This window comes from Astatotilapia calliptera, chromosome 3 (assembly GCF_900246225.1).
Source record: "Astatotilapia calliptera chromosome 3, fAstCal1.2, whole genome shotgun sequence".
NCBI lineage: Eukaryota > Metazoa > Chordata > Actinopteri > Cichliformes > Cichlidae > Astatotilapia > Astatotilapia calliptera.
Window position 1 is genome coordinate 46600019 of NC_039304.1, and position 17174 is coordinate 46617192.

At 41.2% G+C, this 17174-nt stretch overlaps 1 long non-coding RNA gene across 1 annotated transcript; it reads right to left on the reverse strand.

The window, feature by feature from the left end:
* Window positions 1-6552: 6552 nt before the first annotated feature.
* Window positions 6553-8278, reverse strand: LOC113011279 (uncharacterized). The gene is made up of 4 exons (XR_003270507.1): window positions 8265-8278; window positions 8021-8116; window positions 7107-7188; window positions 6553-6721 (listed from the first exon to the last, which is right to left on the reverse strand). It is a non-coding gene; the product is annotated as an uncharacterized LOC113011279 (long non-coding RNA).
* Window positions 8279-17174: the final 8896 nt, after the last annotated feature.

Sequence of the window (17174 nt, forward strand, 5' to 3'; positions counted from 1 at the left end):
TTACTTCACCTACCTTAGTTGTCTAAAAGTTTGCCAGAATTTCTTTGAGATCATATGAAAGTCCATAATTTCACCAAATGTCTCTCACACCCAGTTTTCTTTTCAGCCACTGCCAAAGCTGCACTCTGCCGGGCTAGCCATCACCTGTTAACTGCCTCAAGAGTTCCACACTGATAAGATTCCTTCTTCAGCCTGACAGCTGCCCCACTTGTCCAGCCTCTGGTCCTGGAATTACTGCCACAACAGGCACCAATGACCTTCGAGCCATAGTGCCTTATAGATGCTGTCACCATCCTGGGTCTCTGACCCAGCGTTTTCAGTTTATGTTTTGAGTTTTCAAGTTATCACTTTAAATATACTGAGTAATAGGATTATCATTTTGTTGCCTTAAGTTTAGTTTAGTTATGTTCACTTAGGTCTTCTTCTCCATGTTGTCAAGTTTGTGTTGTCATGTCTGCATTCCATGCTGTTTTCTGTTTTATTGTCCTTGTCCTATGTGCAGTGTGTCTAGTTATGCTTCCCCTTGTCTTGTTAAGTCTGATTTGTCCCAGCTGTTCCCCATCCCCCAATTATCTCTGTGTGTACTTAAGTTCTCTGTCCTCCTTTGTTCAGTGTCAGGTTGTCCTTTGTGTCACTTTTCCATCTTCCTTTGTGCCCATGTCAGGTTTCATTTTTTGATGTTTATCTTTAGTTTCCCCAGTTTAGGTTATTGTTCAGCTTCCCCTCTGCATTTTGTTTTGTAAGGTCTTAACGGCCTTAATAAATGGATCACTTTCAATTGACATTGAAGTTTTTTTATTGCACCAGATTTCTACTGCACCAGGGCCAGGCCCCCATGCATGGACCCGTCCAGCAGCCCGGCGACATACCAACCAGGACCCAAGCCGCCCAGGACCAGCCAGAACCCCAGCCCAGAGGCGGAGAACTCCCAGAACCCTAAGATCCCAAGCCAGCCATGGACCCACCCAGGAGCAGCGCAGCTACAGACCCAAAACCTCTGAACTGGTGGACAGAAGCAAAAAGTGTGTATGTAATTGTCAGGTTTATTCCCTTGACAGTGAGCAGTTGTCAGAGCACGTAAAATCTATCCTGAACATCCGATGACCTGCATACTGCGCTCTATGTAGTATTCGGTGTTATATTAATTGTAGACTGGGATAGATTTTTAAACATATCTGAGACCAGTATTCTTTTTCCCAAGTTGACCGATAGATGCAGCTCCCATTTTGCAGTAGGAAGGGATGTTGATTCATCTATTTTGGAAGGTGTCCTGTAAATTTTAGACGGTAATTTGGGGATTTTGAGATTAGAAATTGTACAACACACAATTTAACTTGATTAGGCTTAAACTACTTTTTAAATAAAGATTTAATTTGTTGATATTCTAAAACTCTATTCTTGTTTTTCCCATATTGTATAACTAATTATAATCTAATACGGGAAGTTGATCATTTTATTGTTCTGTTGACACCCTACGAGACCACCCATCTCCCAAGCTACAGTTAGCAAACTGCTTGCTAAGTTTCATGAAACTGGTTCAGTGTTGGATTTGCCAAAATGTGGACGCAAGAAAACTGTCACTAATGAAGAAACATCAGTGGCTGTCCTAGCTTCATTCAGCAACAGCCCACAGCGTAGCACTCGTCGCATGTCACTGAAGAGTTGCATTAGTCGAACATCCCCTCGGCGGCTATTAGCTACTCACAAATGGCACCCTTACAAACTCCAGCTACTGCAGCATCTCAACGAGGATGACCCAGATCGGTGCCCAGAATTTGCAGAATGGGCAAAACAAAAATTGGAACAGGACCCTCAGTTCACACAGAAGATTTTGTTCAGTGATGAGGCAAACTTTTATGTGAATGGTGACGTTAACAAACAAAACCACCGCTTTTGGTCTGACGCTAACCCGCATTGGATGATCCCTCCAAGGCTGTTGGAACAACAAAAGTGATGGTTTGGTGTGGTATATGGGGTACAATGATAGTGGGTCCATTCTGCATCAATGGAAACCTCAAGGCCACTGGATATTTGAAATTGCTACATGATGATGTGTTTCCCTCTTTATGCACTGAAGCTGGCACGTTCCCTGAGTTTTTCCAGCAAGATGGTGCACCACCACATTATGGGTGCCAGGTCCGAGCATTCCTAGATGAACAGTTTCCTGGAAAGTGGATTGGTCGTCGTGGGCCAGTTGAATGGCCCCCAAGGTCTCCCAATTGGTCTCCCAATTAAATATGTAGACCTGGTCTACATATTTAATTCAGCTTCTCAATCCTGTAGTTTTAGCTGTTGTCTACAGGGTTTTGCTTATTGGTTGTTATTATAGGTGTGCTCTATATCTCAGCAATGTGTCATGCTAGAATGATAGGTTTGAAGCTGGTCAAGTGCCTCTATGCACTTCATTAGTTTAGTTATTCTCTGTATTGTCTTCATCTCACATGTCATTACACTGAGTTTCAGCAAACCTTAAGCTTGATGCAGACTACTGCTTAACAATTATCCACCTCACATCATAACCGATTAAGGTGCCTCTTCATATTAATATTATGTCATTGTTAATATTGTCATCTTTGTCTTATATAACAGCAATAGCATAATATTTTATCAGTGTGTACCACTATACTACTACTGAGCCAATTTGTTAGTTAGGATCATCTTATTCAGCAAACAGATAATTTAGAATTCATCCAATCTGCGGTCACATTTGTTCTCTCTGTTGCATGGCGGACCAGGCAGTTCTATTATAATATATTATTTATATTTTATTTTGTATCCATCAAGGGCTTCAGATGATCTGCAGTTATCACCATTTTCCCAAGGTGGAGACAGTTACCTTTACGCACACTGTCCTTGGCTGAACAGTGACACAGTCTTAATATACTTTATTTATTTTATTAAAATATCTTCGTGTGAATTATTTGCTTTATATTCATTTTATACATGCTGGGCATGGTCATCATGCCAACTGTGTTTCATTGTTAATATCACTTTACAGGTTGTTATCCTTGCTATTATTAATTTCAAATACTCTAAAGATAATTTCTACTGTAATTTTCCCTTTGTTTATCTTTATTTCGTACTTTTATATTTATATCTACTCAGTGGGGTCTGTTTTCAACCCTTTTAAACTACTTCAAACTACTGTGATCTCTAGTTTTCACTTAATAAGGGATTATTATGTTCTTCCTGATATGGGTGGTGCTGCAGATGCGGCTGCAGGAATGGGTGATGGTTTACTAAAAGGATTGTGGGGACTGCACAGTGTCTCGTCTTCTGGTTTTACTAAACTGGCAGTTGAGTTCTATTCTTCTGACTGTTTATATTTTGTTTTCTTAAATCTCTCAATTTACAGACACTGTTTTTGTCCGGCGTCTGGACTTTTCTTTTCTCACCACTGCTCGTCAGCAGGAGTGAGTTTTAATTTCACTTGCTTGATTACCCATCTTATTTATGTATTTACTTATTTTTTGTTTAAGTAATATATACACGACACAGCTGCTATCACCTTCGCTGGTATTAGAGACGAGAGTGGTTGCTCACACGCCCTTCTACTTTCGGACTAGTTCCGAAAGCGGTGTGAACTTTACGAGACGGAACTCGACCGTTCTCTCAACTCACCAGCACGTCAGTGAATAGCAGTAAAAGAAAAACACAGTAGGAGCAGCTCAGTCTCTTATTGGACCGTGAAAATTCAGCTTGCAGACAAAGGGCATCTTTGTACATTTAAAAGAAGGTAAAGAAACAGAATCATTTTTCCTGTAACAGTCTCCCAATCTGACCCCCTTAGACTTTTATCTTTGTGGTCATCTGAAGGCAATTGTCTATGGTGTGAAGATACGAGATGTGCAGCACCTGAAACTACGGATACTGGATGCCTGTGCTGGCATTTCTCCTGCGGTGTTGCTATCAGTGTGTGAAGAGTGGGAGAAGAGGGTTGCATTGACAATCCAACACAATGGTGCTGCCCATTGTGTTGGATTGTCAATGCAACCCTGAACACATTTTATAAGTGGTCAGAAACTTCTAAATAACTTGAAAGAATAAAGTTATGTTGAAACCAAGCGCACCGTTGTTTTTCTTGTGACATTACCAATAAGTTTGATGTGTCACATGGCCCTCTTCCTATTGAAAAAAACAAGTTGTATCCAAGATGGCCGACTTCTAAATGGCCACCATGGTCACCACCCATCTTGAGGAGTTTGCCCCCTCACATATACTAATGTGCCACAAACAGGACTTTAATATCACCAACCATTCCCATTTTATTACGGTGTATCCATATAAATGGCCCACCCTGTACATCTAGCCAGGGCTCATCTACAATGGTATGTTTTAACTATCCTGAGATGAATTGCATCCAGCTGGCTAAAATGTGGTGTTGAAGCTTAAGCAAATCTAGTCCTCCTTTATCCTGGGTCCTTTGTAGCATTTCTAAGCTGATAAGTGGGGATTTATCTCTCCAAAGGAATTTAGAAGTAGACAAATTGTCATGGTCCCCCGGATCTGCAGGATGTGTTATGTTTTGCTGCCTTTGCTGCCACGGCAAAGCAGGACGAAACTCCCCGCCTCTGACCTCACAATGTTCACCTTTTGCTCATTCAGGTTAATCACCCGATGGCTTCTCATCGCGACTGATTTTCTCCTCACTACTTAAGACTGCAGGAGGGTCTGCTTCTTTGCTGCATCGTTGTTCTAACTACTATCAGTGTTGCCCCAGCTTCTCCAGCAATTGTTTGTGATTTCTTAGTGTTCTGTCCTAACAACCTTGTCTTCTCTATATTCAGACTTCCTCTCAGGAGACAGAAGCTGGAGGATGTTTGGTCATTTACCCTGACACAAGCTGTTGGGAATCACATAATATTTTTAATCAGCTTATGAAAGAGTTTCCAAAATCAAATTTGTGTAAAGTTGCAAATAAAAATTTCCTTTCATGAAACCAATTTTGTCAGGATGTTTTATGAGGGGGGTTGTCTTCTCTAATCTTTTAGTGAAAGCTTGCAGATTATTTGAATGTCAACTTTAATAAGGAATGCTGGCCGAAAGCTGGTGGGAAACAGGGTTTTGGCAGGATACCATTTTTCTCAGAAATTAAAGTATAAATGTATTACATTCCATGACATAACATTCGCTAGTCTCAGTACTCAGGGATCAGTCTGCCAGCGTTTCCACCCTTTGCCATGGATGAATGCCCGGCCATGAGGCACTCACCCACTGGTACCCTCCACAGGGTAAGGTAACCCTATCCTGGACAGGGTTAAAAGTTCCCTAGATCTTTCACTCGTAGGGGTGTTCAATCACTCTTTGTCTGGTCCCTCTCCAAGGGGCAGTCAATTTTACGTAAGAGAATCTAACAAGAGGGAAAACGCCCCCTGACAACATAGCCCGTGGGACATACTGATCCCTCCACTATGATAGAGTTGTGATTCAATGAGGGGCATTTAGAAATATTTCTTAATAATTCCTCTTTTTCTTGTATATTTTCCATTCATGATCAAATAATGAATAGCTGCATGAATGTTTAATAAGGCAGCTATGTTGGGCGAGTAGGTTAATCTTTGATGTCTAGTTTTTCATCTCCCAAGAATGTAATTCAACAGATCTCAGTGGGATCTATACTGAACTTAGGAATAGAATCCAAACATCAGTCCTTTCCAAGTAGTTTCAATTCAATACCAATATTAGGGGCAGTGTCAATACTATTGAGCTCGAGCTCTCCTGTAAGAGTCATTACTCCAGTAAATTGCAGCAGATTTTAAGTGGTACTTATTGTTTTATAAAGCTTCACTGAGGTGTAACACAAGGGTCTCTGAGCTGGTTCAGGAGATAAGCCTGCCGTGTCCGGTCTGAGTCACATGTTCATCAGTTTGTAGTTCATCTCTAAACTCTTCAGCTCTCTGGCTTCATGTTAAAGCTCTGAGTGTTACACTGTGAATGTTCCCAGATGGAGGAATGATAAATGGACACTCAGTGACTTTCTAGTCCAAGTTAACACAATTAGATTATTTTTTTGTTTAGCAGACAAAAGTTTCAAATGTGAAGTTTGTAATCAATAATAAAGATAAAGGTAAAGACTCACTTAAGAAGAATGTTCAGGCTGTTATTTGTATTTTAACATTGATAAGTTAATTAACGAAAATAAAATGTTCTGCCATGAAAGCAGCTGCTGGCTGGTTTCTGTGTGATTTAAAACAAAGCTCTTTGCGTTATCATTAACAAACACTAAATTGTTTTTGTTGCTGTGGTTTAATGCTTCTTTTTTTCTTTTTAGCCACAACCAAACCGGAAGAAGTCAAATTTTCCATCTGACATCTTAGTGAGACCCACAAAACCACACGTGGAAAATAAGAAAGAATAAAATTTTATTAAGGCAGAGAAACTAAATTGTTGATGGGGAAATACAAACGATGGTCTGAGACATATTTTTGAATATAAATAACAGGGAACTTACTGTGGCCATAAGAAACATTAACACATTTATATTTTCATTGTTGATTTTGCAGGAAAAACACTTTTAAAACTCCAGTTAAAAATACATATTTGTGATTTTTGAATTGTAATATTCTAAATGAGAAAAAGACAAAGAAAAATAACAGCATGTGGATGTCCTCTGGTCTGAGGTGCTGGGGGGACCAGTTAGAGACCAGCAGCTGGACGTCAGTGGTTGGACTGGTGGACTACTTCAGTGAAGAGTAGACGACATCTGGCTCTGGTTTAATGTCTGAACACAAACACACAATTTTAAGATTATTTTTTTGTTGATTGTTACACAAATTTGGAAACTAGGGGGCGGTTGCTTTTTGAGGGACATTAGTTGAAAAGGATTCTGGGAAATCTCAAATGTTCCTGGTGGTTTTTCTACAGTGAATATCTCAACCCCTAAATTATGTCAGGCTGCATAATTAATGCTGAAGCATAAACAAGGGTAACATTAGTATGTGAACGAAGCCGCAGCAGAGCTGTTGGGACTTGAATCTGTTTTTAGCACGAGGCTTTCAAATTGTATGAAAGTTACAGCTGCAGAGTAGCAGCTTTTAGGAAAGTTGTTCCACTGATCATCAGCTAGCTTGCATCTGTCTACAGTTAAAGATACAAAGTAGCTGTACCTGGGTCTCCTTGGTCTGATGGTTGTTTGTTTCATGACTTCTTCAGTTCTCACAGCTGGAGAAATTGCAGCTAGATCAGCGTCTGCAGAATAAAACACATTAAGGTTACTGAAGATAAAACTGCAACAGTACTGGTTTTTGGTTATTTGTAATGTTCCATTATAAAGGGACTTTGGGATGATTGTTATACACAACAACACCTTTTTACAGACTTATAAATACCTGTGATACACAAAGTGACCACGAAGAACTACTTATGTGATATGAATGTATGCTTTCTTTCAGTGCAGTCTGACACCTTTAACCACAGAGCAAACATGTTCTCACAACATGAACACTCTCATTGGCCAGATCGGAACACACTGCAGTGAGAAGTCTCATCAGCTTCAGGCTACAACTACAGTTAACTAAAATCATCTTCAAGATGAATGTTAAACATGTCAGAATGCTACAGAAACTCCAAAATTAGGTTTTATTGAAATACTTTTTCAAAATATGTCTCCACGATCCTTCGTATTTTAAAATGAGCAGCTCTGTGTTGAAACACCTGCAGCTGAAGTGTTTCTTTCTATCAGAAACAGGATGCTGGATGACTGCAGAGCTGTTAGCTTCAGTTAACCACAGACCACAAACACAGTCCAGCTCACAGTGAACAACACTCAGTAAGTACAGAGTTAAACTTAAATATTGTGATTTTAGCTTTTGATCAGGCAAACATTTTTAAACTTCTGATCATCCCTCTGATTCTATATGTCCTCATAATCCATCAAAGTCAGCAACAGTCTTCATGACTATAACATAATACACAACTATTCTATTTTCCTTATCTATTTTCACAATGTAAAGCTGCACAAAAGTCCTTCTAGAAGCAAATTTAACATCTCAGTTATGTTGTATATGTTTCAAAGTACTACCTCTGTTTTGTGTGATTGGCTGTTGATAATTTGGTGTTTTGACAAAAGAGTACATGACATGAGTGATGATTTCATCTTCTTCAGTTTCTTCTTGATCTATTGAAATGATCCAAAATAAACAATAATATAAGTTAAATAGCTAAAAAAAGGTCACATTCAAGAAAGTTACTGTGATCATAATTAGTTTGAACTTTATTCTACTAAACAAATTCGAAAATGAAAGATCACGAAGTCTGAGTCTCACCTTCAGGTTTCCTATGAACACATCGTCTCACCAGCAGAACCAGTAACACCAGTAGAACCAAAACACAGACTAATCCAACACATGACAACACAGCGAGAACAGGAGGAGAGAGTGATGGAGGAGAGGTGGATGTAGGTGGAGGTGTGGTGGTGTGTTCCCCTAAAATAAAGCAAACACAGTCATTAAGTTGTCGTCACATTGTGAATGTTGAAAGCTGCAGAAACACAGACAGGTGAGTGTGTCACCTGTGACAGTGATCCAGCTGGATGGAGACTCTCCATGACCGCTGATGTCACACTTGTAGAGGCCTTCATCAGACCTGGAAACATGCTGGATGGTCATGTGACCTGTAGGCTGCTTCCTGATGAGGGAGCCATCTTTATAGAAAGCAGCTGGGAGGTTGGAGGGAGTGGTCTTTGTTTTACAGAGCAGAGTGACGTCATCTCCCTCCATCACAGGGAGGACAGGACTCTGCAGGATCACTGATCCACCTCAACACAGAGACAAACTACAGCATTTCATCCATTTACACACAGCTTCATCAACACTAACTCCACACACTCAGCTTACCAGTGACTGTCAGGTTAACCATGTTACTGATGGGACCCTCTCTGGACTCACACCAGTAAACTCCACTGTCATGAGGTGCTGTTATACTGAGCTTACACGTAGAACCATTTACTTCTCCCCACCCATCTCTACACTGACTCATCTGTCCTTTGCTTGTGTTTCTCCTCAGAGTCCATCCAGCAGAGCTGTCGTCCTCCTCACAGTTCAGAGACACAAAGTCTCCTTTAAAGAACTGAGAGCTGCTGGGACTCACAGTCAGACGAGCTGTGAGGGTTAAAATGAAAAAAAAAACAAAAAAAAACAATTGTTGCTTGGTTGCTTTTGTCTGACACAAGCATGTTTTACTTAATTCTGTAACATGACCCCAATCAGGTCATATCAGTGAGCTTTTCTCAGGTTTAAACTGTGACAGAAGAAGGTTACTGACCTTGGTTTGTTGTGCAGCTCAGCAGTGAGATCAGAACTAAAGAGAAATGACACTCAGGTTGATTTGAGGTGAACATAAAGAACAACTCCACACAAACAGCTGACAAACACACAAACTCGTCTCTCTCTGACAAAAGACTAAATAAAAAGTGCCTGAAGCTAAAAGACATTTGGTAGAATCAATCCTTCAATTTTCTTTACCAATTTTTAAAATTTAGGAATCTATCTCAGCTGTTTTAACATGACTACAGGTAATTACAGAGTAACACAGACGGACTGACTTTCACACCAGTTCAGAATTACCAGTTAACTAAACGTGTCTTTGGACTGTGGGGGAAAACATACAGACATTAACCACTGCAGCTCTGTGACACTTGTACTATTAGATATAATGTATACTCCGTTTATTACCAAATCTCACAACATCTAAAAATTTTTGGAGAAACTTCGTTACTGACATGAAAGTATTGAGACAGTTTTGTCCTTTTGATTCTCCTCTACCCAAGTTTTTATGTAAAATCAACACTCACTAATTATCATGCACAGTGACTAAACTTTGACTATACACACAACCGCTACATTTAAATAACACAGTAAAGTCATGTGTCCACTGTCTAGCTGTGTTGATATAATGAGTGAATGATTTGATCTTTTCACTGCCTGCTGTGTTTCCTCGACTCCTGAGCAAAGATAAAGAGTCAGTTCAGACCTGCAGTTGGTCCTCGTGGTGTTTTGAACTTGAATTCAGCCTGATTTGTTTTTCATGTCTTCTCCTCCATCATCAGTTATCAGGAGAGCAGACAGTCAAAGTACAAGAATTCAAACAAACACAGAGATTCTACTTACAGAGCAGACACAGCACAGATGTTTCCTTCATCGTCCTTCTCACTCATTTGAGCTTTTTTTCATTTCTGTCACTGACACCAAGTAAAGCCCGCCCTCTTCCTCTGAGCACCAGCTTTCTATTGGTTCAAATGCAGTGAGTGGGAAACTAACTTTTTCGATTTTCTTGGAGAAAAGGTTAGCTACTTGTCACTTAACACTGCGTGTCCTGTTTTTTTTTTTTTTCAGTGTTTCTTTTTTTTTGAACTTTGAATTGTTTCAAAGAAACAGACTGGTAAAATCCTAAAATTGTGGAAATATATTCTCATTACTTGTTATGTAACTGAATATTTATCCACCCTGCCCCTGAAACTCAAATTTCCTCTGGTCGCATTGAGCAACTCTAGCAATAAAAGTCAGATGAAAGTGCTTCTTGATATGAAATGACAGTGTAGAAAATTTACAAAATGTTCACTACTTTTAAATAACCCTCTAAAGTCATGTGTCCACTGTGCAGCTGTGTTGATATAATGAGTGAATGATTTGATCTTTTCACTGCCTGCTGTGTTTCCTCGACTCCTGAGCAAAGATAAAGAGTCAGTTCAGACCTGCAGTTGGTCCTCGTGGTGTTTTGAACTTGAATTCAGCCTGATTTGTTTTTCATGTCTTCTCCTCCATCATCAGTTATCAGGAGAGCAGACAGTCAAAGTACAAGAATTCAAACAAACACAGAGATTCTACTTACAGAGCAGACACAGCACAGATGTTTCCTTCATCGTCCTTCTCACTCATTTGAGCTTTTTTTCATTTCTCTCACTGACACCATGTAAAGCCCGCCCTCTTCCTCTGAGCACCAGCTTTCTATTGGTTCAAACACAGAAGTCGGGACTAGAGTTTTACACACTACAGTAGATTTCTCTGAAACACAATCAATAATTTAAATGTCCTCTGCTCTCAGTGATCTGTAGTTTGGTTGATGAACAAATCCATGTCCATGTAGTGGACGTCCCCTCAGTGAGAGAGGCAGATATGAGCTGAAACAGGAATCAAACCAGGGACGCTGCTGTTATGGAGCTGAACTGGAACCATTCAGACACTGAGGCCCTCTGAACACATTTTAATTACAGCTGTGCAGAGACACACTGATGACTGACTGGAACACTATGATTCACATTTTACATGAACACCATCCTCACACATGGTTTATATTTGGCCACTAGAGGGAGACGTTGGACTTTAAACACTAACATGGAGTTCAATGACGATAGCTTATGTGAGTACAAGAAAATAATTATTAGAATGTAATGTGTTAAATTTGTTTAGATCACAGGAATAGGAAAGGATTTGTCTCTGTGTTTCAGTTTGGCTTAGCTGTAGGCCTGAGAGCGTGTGTAATTGTGTAGAGAGAAAGGAATTTATGGTCTGGTGTCATAAAAGGAGACAGGAAGCTACAGTTGGGGGGGTTGCTGATGATGATGCTTGTACCTTTAAGAAAAACTCATAATTGTTATAAATTTAGAAGCAGGAGACTCTCCACCTTAAACGTAAATGTAAGACAATAAGAGGCCAATGGCCCAGTGGATGCAGAGTGGGAGTCTCAGTAATATGTTAACTCTGTTTTCTATGTTGTGTAGAGGAATATGGTGTAGCTTGGGTGAGGAGATTACTTTCATGACCCCCAGGAAGTCACGTATACAGAGACACACACAGTGCTTTAACTGTTACGACACACCCACACATACATGCACACTCCCTCACATGCACTCACATAGTGTAAATGACCCAGATTATTTATCTTATTGATATTTTTCAAACAGTTAAATCCCTGAATGAATTATACCTTATAATATAGATTAGACTCTTATTTTGAAATTCGGAACGGGCAACTTCCGGGAAGGAAGATCGTACTGCTACTGCTTGCCGCAGAAAAGGTTAATGAGAAGGTTATCGTTTTCCGTCCATCTTTAAATTAGCATCTAGCCAGAAGGCGAACAGGTATGTTTGTGTGTTATACTTGTTGTTTACATTTCGGACAATTTGTAAATGTATTACTTGATTGTTAATAAGTTTATGAGTGATCTAGCAGGCTGATGCTTGCACCTCTTGTGCCTTTTCTGTGAATTAATTAGCATAACGGAAACGTGGTTATATCAAGTGAATGTTTATTTTGTTTTATGTTATGATTACAGCTCTTACGATGTGTCTATGGTAACTTGTGAATAAATGGGTTGGAATACCCCACCATGGTCCATCCGTAATGATCATTGAGTGCATCGTCTGAATACAGTCCGGCTGGAATGCTACAGTAAGAGCTGATCCCCTGCATCATCCTGCTGCCACTCAGCACCACGGAACCACGAGGACGAGTCACAGGGCTGTGTTGCTATTCATCTGGGATTGACAAGACATTTCACGGAGCAACTCAGCGCCATTCTATGGGTCTTCTAGACAGAGACTTTATAATCATCATGCAGCTGGCTTAATGGTTTGATGTGAGTTTGATGTGTGTCAGAAAAGGTATGGAACATTTCATTCTAATTGACAAGGAAAGGACATTCATTCTCATCAGTGGTGGTTAAAGGGAGAGAGAAGGTCGTCAACTACTCTGGACATCTGCTGCATTAAGACACAACGGACATGAAGTAATAACAAGTGAAGTAATTTTATTTATTGGTATTTACCACCACTACTGTTTATTTATCATTCTTTCTACTGACCCAAAAGTGGGTGAAAGAGGGGGCATTTAGTTTAATGTGTAACTGTACAGTCTTAATGGGGTATTGATTTGTGTTTAGCATAAGAGGTTTACTTTAGCACATCAGTTTGCAACAGCTAGCAGGTTGCATTCATTATTTTATACATTTCTTCTCAATATTGTGTTGGTTATCTGCCTCTATTTCAACTTGGTTTAAAGTGCAAAGATTCTCCTCCCTTCTGTCAATGCAGCCTGTAAGTTATAGTAACCACAAGCAGCTCATTAACTAAAGGCTGCAAATTAGATAAGTAAATAACATAAACATGAAGGAAATGGAGACTCCCTCCTCACAAACAGAACTAGAGCATCAGATAGTCGACCTGCAGAATAAAATCCAAAGGCTTAAGGCATCTCTTGAAGACACATCAGAAACTACGGAAATAGAACCTTTGGAGAAGGAAATTCAACGCAGAGAAGAAACGTTGAACAACTTACAAGAAGGCCTCCGACGCTCCACTCGAACAAAAATCCCAACTCCAAATGCAAGAAAAAGGGAAAGAAAGTTCATCTCAACATACGAAAGATGGAAGATTCGAGCCCGAGAGTCAAGAGAGCAGCTCAAGTCAGACATTAGTAAAGGCGAGCTGGCATCTTTGATGGATACTTTGGAGAAAGAGAAAGAAAGTGTGTTAAACACTTACCTTGAAATACGAAGTCACATTACACCTTCTCCAGAATTAATACGTCACGTTGACAGTTGTGAGGCAGTTACAGCCGAAATTATCAAAGTTACCTATGAGAGAATGTCAGACTTCAGTGGCGATTATGATGCAGAACAAGTACATCGCCATCTCAGAGAGCTGCTTAAGAACAGCTACACACGCTCCATCTATGGATCCACTGCATCTAGAGTGACAAAGTCAATCCGTAGTCACAAAAGCACTACTCTAACACTCAAACAGGCGGATGCAGCAGCAGAGCTAGCTGCTAAGGAAGTCGAATTTGAAGGGTTGCTGGAAGAAGAGAGACAAATGGAGAAGATAGAGGAACAGCAGAGAAAAATGGAAGTAGAAAAGCGCAGACTTGAACGCCTTCAAGCAGAAAAGAATTTGAGGGCTGCTCGAGCCAAACTGCAGGTCTACAGCCAGGTAGCCTCGCAGGAAGGCAGTCTCCATTCCTCTAATAGTTCAGTGGGAAATCATCATGTTCCCCCTGCTATCAGCCCTCCAACTCCCACTGTCACAGCATCGCCACCCAACCTAAACGTGTCATCCCTTGCCCAAGCCCTACAAGACAGTATGGCTCTAAATAGACTTCCAGTTCCAGAGCCGTCTGTATTTAGTGGGGACCCCATTAAGTTCATTGAGTGGAAAACTTCATTCATGTCACTTATTGACAAAAAGGCCATCTCCTCAGCAGACAAACTTTAATACTTGAGGAAGTATGTAGGCGGCCCAGCTCGTAAAACATTGGAAGGAACTTTCTATAGAAATGACAGCGACGCTTATAAGGATGCGTGGAACAAACTGGATAACAGATATGGCCAAACCTTTATTATACAGAAAGCCTTCAGAGATAAGCTCACAGATTGGCCAAAGATCCAACCAAGAGATGCAGAAGGATTAAGAGACTTCTCAGATTTCTTAAACACTTGCCAAGATGCAATGACACATGTGAAGAGCCTTTAAATACTGAATGACTGTGAAGAGAATAAGAAGCTAATCCTCAAACTACCAGAGTGGATAGCATCTCACTGGAACAGGAAGGTTACTGAAGCCTTAAAGGGCAATAAGGAATTCCCCAGTTTTAAGGACTTCGCCGCATTTATGGCGACAGAGGCAGAGATCGCTTGCAATCCAATCACCTCAGCTTATGCCCTCCGCAGCTCTGAGTCGAGCACTGCAAAACAAGGCAGCAGTGACCCTAAGAGGAACAAGGCAAGCGTTCTAAACACACAGACTGAGGCTGACACGGAGAGGCTCAAGCCAGTTAAAGGAAAGGAAAGGCCTCCTTGTGCCTTCTGTCAAAATAATCAGCACAGACTACATGGATGTCCCAAGTTTATTGCTAAAACTCTGGAGGAGCGTCGAGATTTTGTCAGAGAACATAAGCTTTGCTATGGCTGCACCAAACCTGGACATAGTGCAAAAGACTGTCGACATCGACACTCATGCAACACGTGCAAGGGTAAACATCCCACTTGTTTACACGATGACAACTATGTAAAGAAGGAAAGGGTCCTGCCACAGGAAACCGCTATCCTGAGCAACGCCGGCCAAACAGAGGCTGCTGCAACTTCAATGTCAGTGATTACTGGACAGCCAACTAACACATCAATGATTGTGCCTGTGTGGGTGTCAAAAAAGGATGCAGGAACTGAGGAACTGGTTTACGCCCTGCTGGACACACAAAGCGACACGACATTTGTTGACCAGGAACTGAGTGATGTACTAAAGGCAGATTCCTGTCCAGTTAAGCTGAAGTTAACTACTATGATCGGACGTGACGCGATTGTAAAGAGCCAAAGAGTCTCAGGGCTTTGTGTTCAGGGTTGTCGCTCTTCTTTCCTCATCAACCTTCCTCCTGCTTATACCAAGGATTGCATACCGGTAAACAGAGCCCATATCCCAATAAGCGAGACAGCTAAAGGATGGAATCATCTCTCCAAGGTCCTAGAAGAGATTCCACCTCTACAGGACTGTGAGGTTGGTTTATTGATAGGCTATAATTGTGCACGAGCAATGGCACCAAGAGACGTCATAACGGGAGGAGACGATGAGCCTTACACAATCCGTACCGACTTAGGATGGAGCATAGTTGGTGGTGCGTCGACATACCCCGACACTTCAAGTACGGCGGGACAGTGCTTCCGAGTTGCAGTCAGGGAGCTCCCACCAGTCACCCCGGCAGATGCCATTCGCATTCTAGAGTCTGACTTTAAGGATGCTAAGGAAGACGGCAAACCAGTGTCTCAGGAGGACATCCTGTTCCTGGACAAACTCAAGAACCACATCAAAAGGAACAGTCTAGGTCACTACGAGATGCCGTTACCATTTAAGGAGAGACCTACCTTACCTGACAACAAACAGCTTGCAGTCATGCGTCTGAAGCATCTAAAGAGGAAGCTGTTAAAGGATGAAGGGTACAAAGAACAGTATGTCAAGTTCATGGAGGAGGTCATAGAAAAGGGTGATGCAGATGTAGCCAGATGGACTACTCGCCTTTCTTTTTCTCTCTCTCCTGCGCTCATTCTTTTCGCTGCACAACTAGGTTAATTGGGAACCAACCTGCATATTGATTGCAGGGTGGCGTATAAAGCTAAGCCGGTGTTTTTGTTGGATCATTCCTCCCGTGCATTCAGCGCAAAGCAGCAGTAAATGTTGGCACACTGCGACGGACTGATCAGCAAGAGCAGATCATATGACAGCTACAGCGTGGCAGTTTGTTTTATTCCGACGTTGCGGAGAGAGGTGCTCGTGTTATCCCCACCAGCTGAGAGTAGCTCCGGTCCTGGGGGTTTGACTGCTGTATTCACCTCTTCGTGGCAAATCGCCCAACTCAAATCGGAAGAGTGAAACGTCTTCCCAGCCGCTGTTGTGAGGACTCCTCCTCGGTGGAGCCTGCTGTCTTATCTCATTCTGTCTTGTTTTAGCTTGTCTTATCTTGTTTTTATTAAGTAGGCTTACCTTTTTCTGGTTCGCCTGGTTTTATTCTATTTTATTCTGGACTGTTGCTCGTACCCACGCTTCTGTGATCGGGCTGGAGCGACCCTCTGCCCGAGTGTCATGCTGGGACTTTAAATCGCCTTGGTTGCTGGTCTCAGCCGGTGGGGAGCCAGATCGGCTTGCGATTGAGAATAATTACTACCAGCACGAGTGGTAGTTTGACCTGTGTGTGATTTCTTTTATTAAAGTTTTTAAAGTGTGTTTTAGTTTTTTGTGATCTGTAGCGAGCCTGACGCTCAGTGTCCTTTTATTCTTTTAACATATTTTTCTGTGTTTTATTTCAGTGAACGGAGGACGTGCCAGTGGCCCTGGGACCTCAGGTGGTGGGTCGTTTTCACACTTTCTTTTGTACAGCACCGGGTGGGCTGCAGTGATTCTTTTTGTGTGATTTTCTTTTGGTTCCACGGCTGCTGGTAAGTCCAAGTTCCATGATTGTTTTATTTTCACTTTAGGACACTGTCAACAATGACGCTACATCTTGATTTTTAATATTTTATTTATTTTTACTATAAATAAAACTTTTTAATATTGGAGCCAACCTGCCTCAGTGTGCATCCTTGAATCTGTGCGGCCTCCTTTTATCTATTTTTCTTAAATATATTTCCTGGGGGTGAAATACCCCTAGGTGGCATTGTCATTTTATTATTTCCTTTTATCTAACCCCGCCGACCA